This window comes from Bubalus kerabau, chromosome 16 (genome assembly GCF_029407905.1).
Source record: "Bubalus kerabau isolate K-KA32 ecotype Philippines breed swamp buffalo chromosome 16, PCC_UOA_SB_1v2, whole genome shotgun sequence".
NCBI classification, from domain to species: domain Eukaryota; kingdom Metazoa; phylum Chordata; class Mammalia; order Artiodactyla; family Bovidae; genus Bubalus; species Bubalus kerabau.
The window spans coordinates 32,220,803-32,236,276 of NC_073639.1; the positions used below are offsets into that span (position 1 = coordinate 32,220,803).

Genomic DNA, 15,474 nt, shown 5'->3' on the forward strand with positions numbered 1-15,474 from the left:
AAAAGATTCTTACTCCATGGAAGGAAAGTTATGACCAACCTAGATAGCATATTTTTTTTTTATTTTTAAACTTTACATAATTGTATTAGTTTTGCCAAATATCAAAATGAATAGATAGCATATTAAAAAGCAGAGACATTACTTTGCCAACAAAGATCCATCTAGTCAAGACTATGGTTTTTCCAGTAGTCATGTATGGATGTGAGAATTGGACTATAAAGAAAGCTGAGCACTAAAGAATTCATGCTTTTGAACTGTGGTGTTGGAGAAGACACTTGAGAGTCCCTTGGACTGCAAGGAGATCCAACCAGTCCATTCTAAAGGAGGTCAGTCCTGGGTGTTCATTGGTGGGCCTGATGTTGAAGCTGAAACTCCAATACTTTGGCCACCTCATGCAAAGAGCTGACTCATTTGAAAAGACCCTGATGCTGGGAAAGATTGAGGTCAGGAGAAGGGGACAACAGAGAATGAGATGGCTGGATGACATCACTGATTCGATGGACGTGAGTCTGAGTGAATTCCGGGAGTTGGTGATGGACAGGGAGGCCTGGCATGCTGTGGTTCATGGTGTCTCAAAGAGTCGGACACGACTGAGTGACTGAACTGAACTGAACTGTTTTTTATTAAGTGTCTTGCGATCTGCTTCTGGTCAGTCTCAGACTCCTGGGGCTTCCTCAACTTCAGTTTCCTGTCTCTGGATTCTTATTCTTCCATGTTAATTTTGGGTTTTAGTCTTCCAGAACAGAGGGTTTACATTCATATAGACTCAAAATTCGCTTGATCTGTATCTGGAATTTTTTATTTTCTAAGTCAGTGAAGAAAATGGTCAATTTAACACATGTATCTACTCTCCCATGTGTAAAAATAATAGCAAATAAGAAAATAGTTCTCATTACTTGCAGATGATCTAATTTATATTCCTTGAAAATCCACCTATATAAACAAAAAAATATAATAAAAATGAGTTCAATAAGAAGCTTGACAGAGTATCAACTTACAAAAGTAATAGTTCTTATACATACCATCTCCTACACACTCCTTGAAAAGAAGATCCCATTAACAAACTGTGCAAAAAGAAATAAAATTTATGAAATATGCATAAACCTTACAAGAAATATAAATATGTAGAGTGAGAAATAAGTAACAAAATGATAAAAAAAGTTTAAAAAGAAACATAAGTAGATTAATTTCTGATGGGAAAGTTCAATAAGGATGTTATATATCCACAAATCAATATATAAATTCAATAAGATATCAATAATCTCAATCAAGAACCTCAAAGAAAATTTGTAAAGCTGAGAGTAAGCTTCATATTGAACAGAAGGTGTATATAAATGGTCAAAGCAACCATGAAAAAATAAACAAAACACTAAAACTAGAACTTGCCCAAGCAGATATCAACATAAACCATACACATTAAAGTACTGTGATATGTGCACAATGATGTAAATACAGGCCAGTAAACCATAATAAATTTACATAGGCATTGTGTATATCATATAAATCGATATTCAAAATAAACTTAAAAGGAAATGAATTATTAAAAATGATGAGAGGATAGTTTACTATATTAAAGAATAACACTAAATTCATATCTCATAAAATAGATAATAGTACATGATCAGTGGTTAGACAATGTACTTTATAAGTATTAAAAGGAGATATTCGCAAATATTTTCATAATATCAAAGTGATTAGGGCATCATAAGCAAAGCACAACACACAGAAGCCATAAAGGAAAAGAACAACAGTTTTGACCACATACAAACTGTGCCAACTTTAATACTTCAGATGATACTGTCTTATATGATATTTATTGAGATATCAATTATGAATTACTGTGAAGGAGATCCTGAGAAAGAAATTTCAATGTAGGTAATTTTTTTTAAGTGATCACAGAACACATGTATAATGAACAGGGACACAGAAAATAAGGAAAACTGAATGCAAAGGCTTTGATGATGATGTGGTACGCAATGAAGTCTCAATTTCCCATAACACCTCCCTGAACTGCTCATGAAAAAGATAGAAAAGCAAGCATTTATATACCATTTCCTGCCCCACTTTGGTTGAGGGTCACCCCCAGAGCCCTAAGTTCCCCATATTTCTAGCCTGACTTCCACATTGAGTTCCAATGACTTCAGAAAGAAGAGAGAAAAGCATAGCTTGCATTTACAGCAGTGCCCATGTGAATTTGAGTGTGCAAAGAACTTTCCAATATGCTAAGGTTGAAATCAGATGTAGGAGGAGGAGCCAAGATGGCGGAGGAGTAGGACGGGGAGAACACTTTCTCCCCCACAAATTCATCAAAAGAGCATTTAAACGTCCAGTAAATTCCACAAAACAACTTCTGAATGCCGGCAGAGGACATCAGGCACCCAGAAAAGCAGCCCAACTCTTCGAAAGGAGGTAGGAAAAAATATAAAAGACACAAAAAGAGACAAAAGAGGGAGGGACGGAGTTCCGTCCCGGGAAGGGAGTCTTAAAAAGAGAGAAGTTTCCAAACACCAGGAAACCCTCTCACTGCCGAATCTGTGCCGAGCTTTGGAAGCACAGAGGGCAACATAAAAGGGAGGGGAAAAAAAATAAACAATTAAAAATCGCGGATTGTGAGCCCTACGGTAACTCCCCCAGCGGAGAAGCAGTGCAGACGCCTGCACACGGCATTAGCAAGCGGGGGCTGGGCAGGGAAGTGCGGCGCGGGCTGTGTCCCTTAGAGTAAGAATCCGCCCGAATGTCCTGAGCGCTATCTGAGCGAAATAATTTGGGCTAGCAAACCAGACTGTGGGATATCTACCACGCGAAAAGCCAGCCCTAACCTAAGACACCGCCAGGCCTGCGCACGGAACAAAGGACTGAGCAGAGATAGCCGGCTGCAGACCTTCCCCCTCCGGTGACAGGCAGCCAGAGCTGGAAGGGGGCAATCGCAGCCCCAGAGAGACACTATCTATAAAACTGTAAGCAGGCTTCTTTGCTAACTAAAACTTCTTGGGGGTCTGGACGGTCAACATCTGCCTGAGAAGGTGCGCCGGTTTTACACCCAGATAACCGAGTGGCGGGGAGGCGATAAGTCGCAGCATTGGCGCCCGCCAAACACATCACCTGAGCTGCTCAGATCTGGGAAGAGCACAAAACGCAGGCCCAACCGAGTCTGCGCCTCTGAGGACTACCCGAGTGCCTGAACCTGAGCAGCTTGGACCTGGGAGCTCAGCCCAGGGCCGGCCTCTGATTGTTCCCGGCGGAACAACCTAGAGCCCGAGCAGTGTGGGCACGGAGGCTACACACGCCGTGAGCGGGGGCAGACCCAGTGTGGCTGAGGCACTGCGAGAGCACGCCAGTGTTATCTGTTTGCAGCATCCCTCCCTCCCTCCCCACAGCGCGGCTGAACAAGTGAGCCTAAATTTAAAAAAAAAAAAAAAAAAAAATAGTGTCCTCAACCATCCCCTTTGTGTCAGGGCGGGAACCAGACACTGAAGAGACCAGCAAACAGAAGAAACTGTAACAGAGGGAAATGCCTTGGAAGCTACAGGCCATAGATTAAAACCCTGTGGTTACTACGGATTACATAGGAAGGGGCCTATAGATCTTGAGAAATATAAGTCGGACTAAGGAACTGCCAAAAATGAACTGAACCCACAATACTCACAACAAAACCAGAGAAAGACCTAGATATATTTTTACTATTTTTACGATCAATCTTTCTTTCTTTTTTTTTTTTTAATTAAAAAAGAAAAAAATTTTTTAAGTCCTCTATTGTCCTTTAATTTTCACTTTTATAACTATTACTTTGCAAAAAAAAAAAAAAAAAAAAAGACCCTATTTTTTTTTTCTTCTTCAGCAAACTTCATATATATATTTTATAATTTTTTGACCGTGGTTTTTTTTTTTTTTTTTTTCTTTTTCTTCTTTTCTTTAACATTGTATTTTTGAAATTCCAAACTGTACTCTAGATTTTTAATTTTAGCCTTTTGATATATGCTATCAATTTTGTACCTATAGTTTTTTTCATAATTTCTGTGACTTTTTTTTCCCTCTGTTTCTTTCTCTTCTTCTTTTATATAACATCATATATCTGCAATTCCAAACTCTACTCAAGATTTTTAATTTATGCTTTTTGGTATTTGATATCAATTTTGTACCTGTATTTTCTTTATAATTTTTGCGACATTGTTTTTGTTGGTTTGTTTGTTTTCTCTCTTTATTTTTCTTCTTCTTCTTTTTTTTTTTTTTTTTTTTTTTAACGTTGTATTTTTGAAATTCCAAACTCTACTCTAGATTTTTAATTTTTGCTTTTTGGTATTAGTTATCAATTTTGTACCTGTAGTTTCTTTATTACTTTCACGACCTTGTTTGTTTTTCTTTGTTCGTTTTTTCTCTCTTTCTTTTCCTTCTTCTTTTCATTAACATCGCATTTTTGAAATTCCAAACTCTACTCTAGATTTCTAATTTTTGTTTTTATGTATTTGTTACCAATTTTGTACCTTTAAGAACCCAATCTTCAGGACCCATTTTTCACTAGTGTACGAGATTACTGGCTTGACTGCTCTCTCTCCCTTTGGACTCTCCATTTTCTCCACCAGGTCACCTGTATCTCCTCCCTAACCCCTCTCTACTCTACCCAACTCTGTGAATTTCTGTGTGTTCCAGACGGTGAAGAACACTTAAGGAACTGATTACTGGCTGGATCTGTCTCCCTCCTTTTCATTTCCCCCTTTTATCCTTCTGGCCACCTCTGTCTCCTGCCTCCTTCTTCTCTTCCCTGTATAACTCCGTGAACATCTCTGAGTGGTCCAGTTGTGGAGTGCACATAAGGAAGTGACTACTGGATAGCCCACTCTCTCCACTATTGATTCCACCTCATCTCATTTGGGTCACCTCTAACTCCCTCCTCCCACTTCTCTTCTCCATGTAACGCTGTGAACCTCTCTGAGTGACCCTCACAGTAGAGAAACTTTTCATCTTTAACGTAGATGTTTTATCAGTGGTGCTGTATAGAAGGAGAAGTTTTGAAACTACTGTAAAATTAAGACCGATAACTGGAAGTAGGAGGCTTAAGTCCAAACCCTGACTCCAGGGAACTCCTGACTCCAAGGAACATTAATTGACAGGAGCTCATCAAACGCCTCCATACCGACACTGAAACCAAGCACCACACAAGGGCCAACAAGTTCCAGGGAAAGACATACCAAGCAAATTCTCCAGCAACAAAGGAACACAGCCCTGAGCTTCAAGATACAGGCTGCCCAAAGTCACCCCAAAACCATAGACATCTCATAACTCATTACTGGACATTTCATTACACTCCAGAGAGAAGAAATACAGCTCCATCCACCAGAACATCGACACAAGCTTCCCTAACCAGGAAACCTTGACAAGCCACCTGTACAAACCCACACACAGCGAGGAAACGCCACAATAAAGAGAACTCCACAAACTGCCAGAATACAGAAAGGACACCCCAAACTCAGCAATTTAAACAAGATGAAGAGACAGAGGAATACCCACCAGATAAAGGAACAGGATAAATGCCCACCAAACCAAACAAAAGAGGAAGAGATAGGGAATCTACCTGATAAAGAATTCCGAATAATGATAGTGAAATTGATCCAAAATCTTGAAATTAAAATGGAATCACAGATAAATAGCCTGGAGGCAAGGATTGAGAAGATGCAAGAAAGGTTTAACAAGGACTTAGAAGAAATAAAAAAGAGTCAATATATAATGAATAATGCAATAAGTGAAATTAAAAACACTCTGGAGGCAACAAATAGTAGAATAACAGAGGCAGAAGATAGGATTAGTGAATTAGAAGATAGAATGGTAGAAATAAATGAATCAGAGAGGATAAAAGAAAAACGAATTAAAAGAAATGAGGACAATCTCAGAGACCTCCAGGACAATATTAAACGCTACAACATTCGAATCATAGGGATCCCAGAAGAAGAAGACAAAAAGAAAGACCATGAGAAAATACTTGAGGAGATAATAGTTGAAAACTTCCCTAAAATGGGGAAGGAAATAATCACCCAAGTCCAAGAAACCCAGAGAGTCCCAAACAGGATAAATCCAAGGCGAAACACCCCAAGACACATAGTAATCAAATTAACAAAGATCAAACATAAAGAACAAATATTAAAAGCAGCAAGGGAAAAACAACAAATAACACACAAGGGAATTCCCATAAGGATAACAGCTGATCTTTCAATAGAAACTCTTCAAGCCAGGAGGGAATGGCAAGACATACTTAAAATGATGAAAGAAAATAACCTACAGCCCAGATTATTGTACCCAGCAAGGATCTCATTCAAGTATGAAGGAGAAATCAAAAGCTTTTCAGACAAGCAAAAGCTGAGAGAATTCTGCACCACCAAACCAGCTCTCCAACAAATACTAAAGGATATTCTCTAGACAGGAAACACAAAAATTGTGTATAAATTCGAACCCCAAACAATAAAGTAAATGGCAACGGGGTCATACTTATCAGTAATTACCTTAAACGTAAATGGGTTGAATGCCCCAACCAAAAGACAAAGACTGGCTGAATGGATACAAAAACAAGACCCCTGCATATGTTGTCTACAAGAGACCCACCTCAAAACAGGGGACACATACAGACTGAAAGTGAAGGGCTGGAAAAAGATTTTCCATGCGAATAGGGACCAAAAGAAAGCAGGAGTAGCAATACTCATATCAGATAAAATAGACTTTAAAACAAAGACTGTGAAAAGAGACAAAGATGGTCACTACATAATGATCAAAGGATCAATCCAAGAAGAAGATATAACAATTATAAATATATATGCACCCAACACGGGAGCACCGCAGTATGTAAGACAAATGCTAACAAGTATGAATGAAGAAATTAACAATAACACAATAATAGTGGGAGACTTTAATACCCCACTCACACCTATGGATAGATCAACTAAACAGAAAATTAACAAGGAAACACAAACTTTAAATGATACAATAGACCAGTTAGACCTAATTGATATCTATAGGACATTTCATCCCAAAACAATGAATTTCACCTTCTTCTCAAGTGCACATGGAACCTTCTCCAGGATAGATCACATCCTGGGCCATAAAGCTAGCCTTGGTAAATTCAAAAAAATAGAAATCATTCCAAGCACCTTTTCTGACCACAATGCAGTAAGATTAGATCTCAATTACAGGAGAAAAACTATTAAAAAATCCAACATATGGAGGCTGAACAACACACTGCTGAATAACCAACAAATCACAGAAGAAATCAAAAAAGAAATCAAAATTTGCATAGAAACGAATGAAAATGAAAACACAACAACCCAAAACCTGTGGGACACGGTAAAAGCAGTCCTAAGGGGAAAGTTCATAGCAATACAGGCACACCTCAAGAAACAAGAAAAAAGTCAAATAAATAACCTAACTCTACACCTAAAGCAACTAGAAAAGGAAGAAATGAAGAACCCCAGGGTTAGTAGAAGGAAAGAAATCTTAAAAATTAGAGCAGAAATAAATGCAAAAGAAACAAAAGAGACCATAGCAAAAATCAACAAAACCAAAAGCTGGTTCTTTGAAAGGATAAATAAAATTGACAAACCATTAGCCAGACTCATCAAGAAACAAAGGGAGAAAAATCAAATCAATAAAATTAGAAATGAAAATGGAGAGATCACAACAGACAACACAGAAATACAAAGGATCATAAGAGACTACTATCAACACTTATATGCCAATAAAATGGACAACGAGGAAGAAATGGACAAATTCTTAGAAAAGTACAACTTTCCAAAACTCGATCAGGAAGAAATAGAAAATCTTAACAGACCCATCACAAGCACGGAAATTGAAACTGTAATCAAAAATCTTCCAGCAAACAAAAGCCCAGGTCCAGATGGCTTCACACCTGAATTCTACCAAAAATTTAGAGAAGAGCTAACACCTATCCTGCTCAAACTCTTCCAGAAAATTGCAGAGGATGGTAAACTTCCAAACTCATTCTATGAGGCCACCATCACCCTAATACCAAAACCTGACAAAGATCCCACAAAAAAAGAAAACTACAGGCCAATATCACTGATGAACATAGATGCAAAAATCCTTAACAAAATTCTAGCAATCAGAATCCAACAACACATTAAAAAGATCATACACCATGACCAAGTGGGCTTTATCCCAGGGATGCAAGGATTCTTCAATATCCGCAAATCAATCAATGTAATACACCACATTAACAAATTGAAAAATAAAAACCATATGATTATCTCAATAGATGCAGAGAAAGCCTTTGACAAAATTCAACATCCATTTATGATCAAAACTCTCCAGAAAGCAGGAATAGAAGGAACATACCTCAACATAATCAAAGCTATATATGACAAACCCACAGCAAACATTATCCTCAATGGTGAAAAATTGAAAGCATTTCCTCTAAAGTCAGGAACAAGACAAGGGTGCCCACTTTCACCATTACTATTCAACATAGTTTTGGAAGTTTTGGCCACAGCAATCAGAGCAGAAAAAGAAATAAAAGGAATCCAAATTGGAAAAGAAGTAAAGCTCTCACTGTTTGCAGATGACATGATCCTCTACATAGAAAACCCTAAAGACTCCACCAGAAAATTACTAGAACTAATCAATGACTATAGTAAAGTTGCAGGATATAAAATCAACACCCAGAAATCCCTTGCATTCCTATACACTAATAATGAGAAAACAGAAAGAGAAATTAAGGAAACAATTCCATTCACCATTGCAACGGAAAGAATAAAATACTTAGGAATATATCTACCTAAAGAATCTAAAGACCTATATATAGAAAACTATAAAACACTGGTGAAAGAAATCAAAGAGGACACTAACAGATGGAGAAATATACCATGTTCATGGATTGGAAGAATCAATATAGTGAAAATGAGTATACTACCCAAAGCAATCTATAGATTCAATGCAATCCCTATCAAGCTACCAACAGCATTCTTCACAGAGCTAGAACAAATAATTTCACAATTTGTATGGAAAAACAAAAAACCTCGAATAGCCAAAGTGATCTTGAGAAAGAAGAATGGAACTGGAGGAATCAACCTACCTGACTTCAGGCTCTACTACAAAGCCACAGTTATCAAGACAGCATGGTACTGGCACAAAGACAGAAATATAGATCAATGGAACAAAATAGAAAGCCCAGAGATAAATCCACGCACATATGGACACCTTATCTTCGACAAAGGAGGCAAGAATATACAATGGATTAAAGACAATCTCTTTAACAAGTGGTGCTGGGAACTCTGGTCAACCACTTGTAAAAGAATGAAACTAGAACACTTTCTAACACCATACACAAAAATAAACTCAAAATGGATTAAAGATCTAAATGTAAGACCAGAAACTATCAAACTCCTAGAGGAGAACATAGGCAAAACACTCTCTGACATACATCACAGCAGGATCCTCTATGACCCACCTCCCAGAATATTGGAAATAAAAGCAAAAATAAACAAATGGGACCTAATTAACCTTAAAAGCTTCTGCACATCAAAGGAAACTATTAGCAAGGTGAAAAGACAGCCTTCAGAATGGGAGAAGATAATAGCAAATGAAGCAACTGACAAACAACTAATCTCCAGAATATACAAGCAACTCCTACAGCTCAACTCCAGAAAAATAAATGACCCAATCAAAAAATGGGCCAAAGAACTAAATAGACATTTCTCCAAAGAAGACATACAGGTGACTAACAAACACATGAAAACATGTTCAACATCACTCATTATCAGAGAAATGCAAATCAAAACCCCTATAAGGTACCATTTCACACCAGTCAGAATGGCTGCGATCCAAAAGTCTACAAGTAATAAATGCTGGAGAGGGTGTGGAGAAAAGGGAACCCTCTTACACTGTTGGTGGGAATGCAAACTAGTACAGCCACTATGGAGAACAGTGTGGAGATTCCTTAAAAAACTGGAAATAGACATGCCTTATGATCCAGCAATCCCACTGCTGGGCATACACACTGAGAAAACCAGAAGGGAAAGAGACACGAGTACCCCAATGTTCATCGCAGCACTGTTTATAATAGCCAGGACATGGAAGCAACCTAGATGTCCATCAGCAGATGAATGGATAAGAAAGGTGTGGTACATATACACAATGGAGTATTATTCAGCCATTAAAAAGAATACATTTGAATCAGTTCTAATGAGGTGGATGAAACTGGAGCCTATTATACAGAGTGAAGTAAGCCAGAAAGAAAAACACCAATACAGTATACTAACGCATATCTATGGAATTTAGAAAGATGGTAACAATAACCCTGTGTACGAGACAGCAAAAGAGACACTGATGTATAGAACAGTCTTATGGACTCTGTGGGAGAGGGAGAGGGTGGGAAGATTTGGGAGAATGGCATTGAAACATGTAAAATATCATGTATGAAATGAGATGCCAGTCAAGGTTCGATGCACGATACTGGATGCTTGGGGCTGGTGCACTGGGACGACCCAGAGGGATGGAATGGGGAGGGAGGAGGGAGGAGGGTCAGGATGGGGAACACATGTATACCTGTGGCGGATTCATTTTGATATTTGGCAAATCTAATACAGTTATGTAAAGTTTAAAAATAAAATAAAATTTAAAAAAAAAAAAAAAAGAAATCAGATGTAGATCCATGAAATGTGACTCAGCACACTGAAGCACTGGCTGCAGTCTACTCTTTGTACCATTCTTAGTCATCAGGGTGTCACATTAAAACTACTCTGTCACTAACTTCTCAAACTGGTGATTAGCCAGTCTTTCAAAAAGGCTTGATACAGAAGAGTTAGTGGAGTAAGTGACAGTACCCAGAGTGAGGGGCTTCCCAGGTGGTGCTAGTGGTAAAGAACCCACCTGCCAATGCAGAGATATAAAGACACACCAGGTCAATACCTGGGTCAGGAAGATTGCCTGGAGGAGGGTATGGCAACCCATTCCAGCATTCTTGCCTAGAGAATCCCATGGACAGAGGAGTCTGGTGGGCTACAGTCCAAAGGGTCCCAAAGAGCTGGACACAACTGAAGCAACTTAGCACACATACATGCACCCAGAGCAATAGCCAAGTGCAAGTCACAATATACTCCTTTCTCTACCATAAATTCTAGAATTCACAGTCTTAAAACCTAAGGCTCTTGTCAGTCTCTAACAAGTGTAATTATAAATTGTCCACTGATACAGCTTTAGTTCATGTAGAATCCTGACTGTATCTCTGGTAGAAGCTTGGGAATCAAAAGCTCTAATCCATAAGCCTTAGATTTGTGGTGGACAAATAGGACAAATTTGTAGGGTGGGTCACTGAAGTCAAATTGAGAAGGATTGATCATACTTCCTCCCCTTTGTCCTTGAATCCATATATTCTAGCTATTGAAGACATGGCCTCAAGTATGTGATCAAACCATACAATGCATCCTGAAGAATAGCAGTTTAACAGCACATCATTTCCAAGCAGTCACAGCTGAGATTTAAATAGACGATTTCAATGAGTAGGATCTCCTCATCCAATTGGCTGCTTGATGAATAGATCCCATGGCTGCATCTGAGGATGTGTTTTTATGTATCCCACATCGGCAAGTCTGACTCTGTCCAAACTCTCAGGTAGTGGTGTTCTGTAGCCTGCCAGGCTCCTCTGTCCATAGGATTCTCCAGGCAAGAATACTGGAGTCGGTTGTCATGCCCTTCTCCAGGGGATCTTCCTGATCCAGGGATCAAACCTTTGTCTCTTACATCTTTTACATTGGCAGGCAGGTTCTTTACCACTAGCGCCACCTGGGAAGCCCCCACACTACAAGCAGAACAGGCAAATTCATATAGGGATTGAGTGTTAATTCTGGTAAGAATGAATTACTTGCCCCAACAAGGCAGGAAAGGATCTTTTATAACAGTGGTCCCCAGCCTTTTTGGCACCAGGGAATGATTTCATGAAAGATAATTTTTCCACAGCTTGGGGGTAGGGGAGATGATTCCAGGATGATTCAAGTTCATTACATTTATTGGGCATTTTGTTTCTGTTGTTCAGTCACTAGGTCATGTCTGACTCTGTGACCCCATGGACTGCAGCATGCCAGGCTCTTCTGTCCTCCACTCTCTCCCAGAGTTTGCTCAAATTCATGTCCATTGAGTTGGTGATGCTATTTAACCATCTCATCCTTTGCTACCCCCTTTTCCTTTTGTTCAATCTTTCCCAACCTCAGAGTCTTTTCCAAGAGTCAGCTCTTTGCAGCAGGTGTCACTTTATTTCTAATCTAATGCTGCCACTGGTCTGACAGGAGGCACCAGTCTGTGGCCCAGAAATTGAGGATCCCTATTTAACAACCTAACACTAAATGGAGAGCAGGCATGCTCAGTGATATACAATGTCAAGATCCCAGTATTGATTGCTGCTGCCAATAGATAGGGCATTTAGTCATGACAGTAGCTACATATTCTAGGATAGAAGACCATGCTGTTAGATCCATGCACAGCCTTTATCAGTACTGCCATGTCGACTTAATTCATGGACCCTAATGGTAAGCAAGAAGGTGCCTGAGGACAAGGGCTGGCATAAGCCTATCAGATGAATCATCCTGTCCACTGGTTGTTCAGTCTCCTCCATAGTGGAATCTTTTTGCGAGGCATTGGTATGAGACACACAAAGCCTGCATCCATTTCCATGTGTCCATCCATATAATTCTTTTAAAAATATCCTTGCCTATAACATTCTAGTCATTCTCCCAAGCCACTGACCCTGAAGTCCATAAAGTTTTCCTATAAAAAGTCCATATAGTAAATATTTTAGATTTGGTGATCTGAGCCATATAATCTCTATTGCAGCTATTCAAATCTGCCTTTGTAGCAGAAAAATAGCCATAAATATTACATAAATGAATGTGTGGCTGTGTTTCAAAGAAATGTTATTTATGGACACTGAAATATGAGTTTCATATGGTTTTCACACATCATGAAATATTATTCTTTTAAAATTTTTCCAGCCATTCCAAAAATATAAAACCAATTTTTAACTCACAGGCTATATAGAAACAGACATTGGAGCAGATTCATTTTTCAGGATACAGTTGTCCAATCCCTTCCTTGAACCAACAAGCAAAGCCATGCGCTGCTGCATGAGAAATCATAGTCTTACATCAGACCACCTTTCCCTCCATATAAGGTGGAAAACTATGTATACTCTTCACAGTTCTGCCCAATGAAATCATTTCCTCTCATCAATGTCTTTAGGAACTACCTTTGAGTGAGTCTACAGAGCATCAGTATTGCAATTGGTTCATGCTAAACTATTAAGACAGCTTATGGGGCCAAATTTCTCTCCTACTCCATTAGCCAGCTGCAAGGATTGTTCCACAAAGCTGAGGAAGAACCATCAGTTTACCTATCTTTTGATCTTGTTTGGGTCCAGTCCCTATTATATAATTTCCATCCTTCAATAAATTGCTATGTATCTGCCAGACCTTATTATTTGATGTATCCTGCAACCCCTTCTACTAGGTCACTCCAGTCTCATGGTTGTTTGAGGCATCATGAAAAGGGACTCAGTCTCTATAAGGGCTTAACAGCCTCCCAAAATCTACTTCTTAAAGTTTTTTTGCTGAAGAGATCATGTTCTTCTAGGTGACTAGGTGACTGTGTAAAAGCCTCTCCTACAAGGCTTCTTACATCTATTTCCACAGGATTCTGGTGGGTCATACACGTTGAAGGGAAGGACAGTGTATACAATGACTTAGACCTGGTAAAGAAGTCTCTCTTTCTCTGGCTTCTTCTCACATGAAACCAGCATTCTTCTGAGTAATCAAATAGCCATTGGAGAGGGATTGATTAATCTCAAGTATGGTGTTGCCTCCAAAATTCAAAAAAGTCCAAGTCCACCAAACCAAGGACTGTCCTCGATTTACTAATCAGTGAGTCTATTTATTACCTGCAACCTGGAGATGTGATAGCATTCGGGATCTCTCAGTATCAATATCAACTGAAACTATGCATCCCACTCTTCTCAAAAGGCTAGGAATCTCCCTTCCTTCTATATGCAGTTAATCTGGTTAACTGCCACAGATCTCACTAGAAAATAAGGGGATATTTTTTGTATATTCTCATAATGATGTTGCAAAATCTTCCTCAAGCAGACCTGGGCTTTTCTTCCCTTGATTACATTGAGGTGTGAGAACAGGCTCCCTTACTGAACCAAGGTGAGGCATTGGACTTTTCATTGTGCCAATAAAAAATAGATTTCTTCTATCCCACTATTTACTTTATTACTATATTTTTGGTTACAGAAGTCAAGAAATACCCTAACTGATCATGCATCTCTCTCATCCTAGGAATACCATGGTCTAACAGCCATTGCCAGAGATCACTGCACATTAAGGCAACCATATTACCACTCTAACACTGCTGACTGTCACACTAATTACATCTGACTCACCTCCAATGTCTAAGAAATGCCTCTGCTGCTGCTGCTGCTGCTAAGTCACCTCAGTCATGTCCAACTCTGTGCGACCCCATAGACGGCAGCCCACCAGGCTCCTCTGTCCACAGGATTCTCTAGGCAAGAATACTGGTGTGGGTTGCCATTTCCTTCTCCAAGAAATGCCTCTAGGCCTCTGATTTTCCACTAATCTATCCTTGTAAGTCCAGTTCCAGGGCATTCCAGTCTATTGTCAACACTAGCCTTCAGAAGATAACAACCACTGAGCTTCTCAAACTATATTAGTGTTCCCCTCACAAGTCCATTCATTGCTTCATGGAAGGAAGCATCCTCTGAACTATTCTGATAAACAGTGGGTTTTCTAATCTCCCGTAAAAAAAAATGCATTCTAATATTCTCTCCTCCCCTTCTGACTCCTCCCTCAATATGCTGATGAGATAGTTACTGCGCCCCCAGCTCTTCTATTGAAGACCTGAGCTTCAAGCAGCCATACTAGAACCACATAAAAGGGGCTTCAAGTGTTCAGGTAAAGGATAGTATTCTTAAGCCAATAAACTCTCCTTGTCAAGTGTTAGTTCGAGTACTTACCAACATGCCAGGTAGTCTCATAAGTGTTTTACATATATTATTTTTTTTCAACTCTCACAATATCCCATGAAAGAATTATTGTTATCATCATTTACTTCTAGTAATCTAAAAATCCTTAAATAGAGAGGTGGTTGAATAAATTATGATATATTAACACTACGGAGCAAATGTAACCATTTAAAATGAAGTAGCTTTATACATTCTGTCATAGAAAGATCTATAAAATATATCACTAACTGAAAAATTCAAGTTAAAAAATGTGCCTGTATTATTTTTCCATCTATGTAAAAGAATAAAAAAAGAAGAGAAAGGGAAAGAAGAGAAGGAAGAGGAAAAGGAGAGATGTGTTGTTATGTACAGGTAGATAAAAAATTTGCTTACCTCTGAGAAAAAAGTTGATGTTTGGGAAGGAAAAGGAGAGAAAAACTTTCATATTCTACCACATAAATTTTTGCATT

General features: G+C 38.8%; 1 long non-coding RNA gene across 1 annotated transcript in view; it reads right to left on the minus strand.

Annotated features, from left to right (window-relative positions):
• Positions 1-68: 68 nt before the first annotated feature.
• LOC129630285 (uncharacterized) overlaps positions 69-15,474 on the minus strand; it is a 33,682-nt gene continuing 18,276 nt past the window's right edge. Inside the window, exons 2-3 of the long non-coding RNA XR_008703630.1 lie at positions 1,023-1,064; positions 69-933 (exon numbers count right to left, since the gene is read on the minus strand). This is a non-coding gene — a long non-coding RNA (uncharacterized LOC129630285). The remainder of the gene's footprint in view (positions 934-1,022; positions 1,065-15,474) is intronic.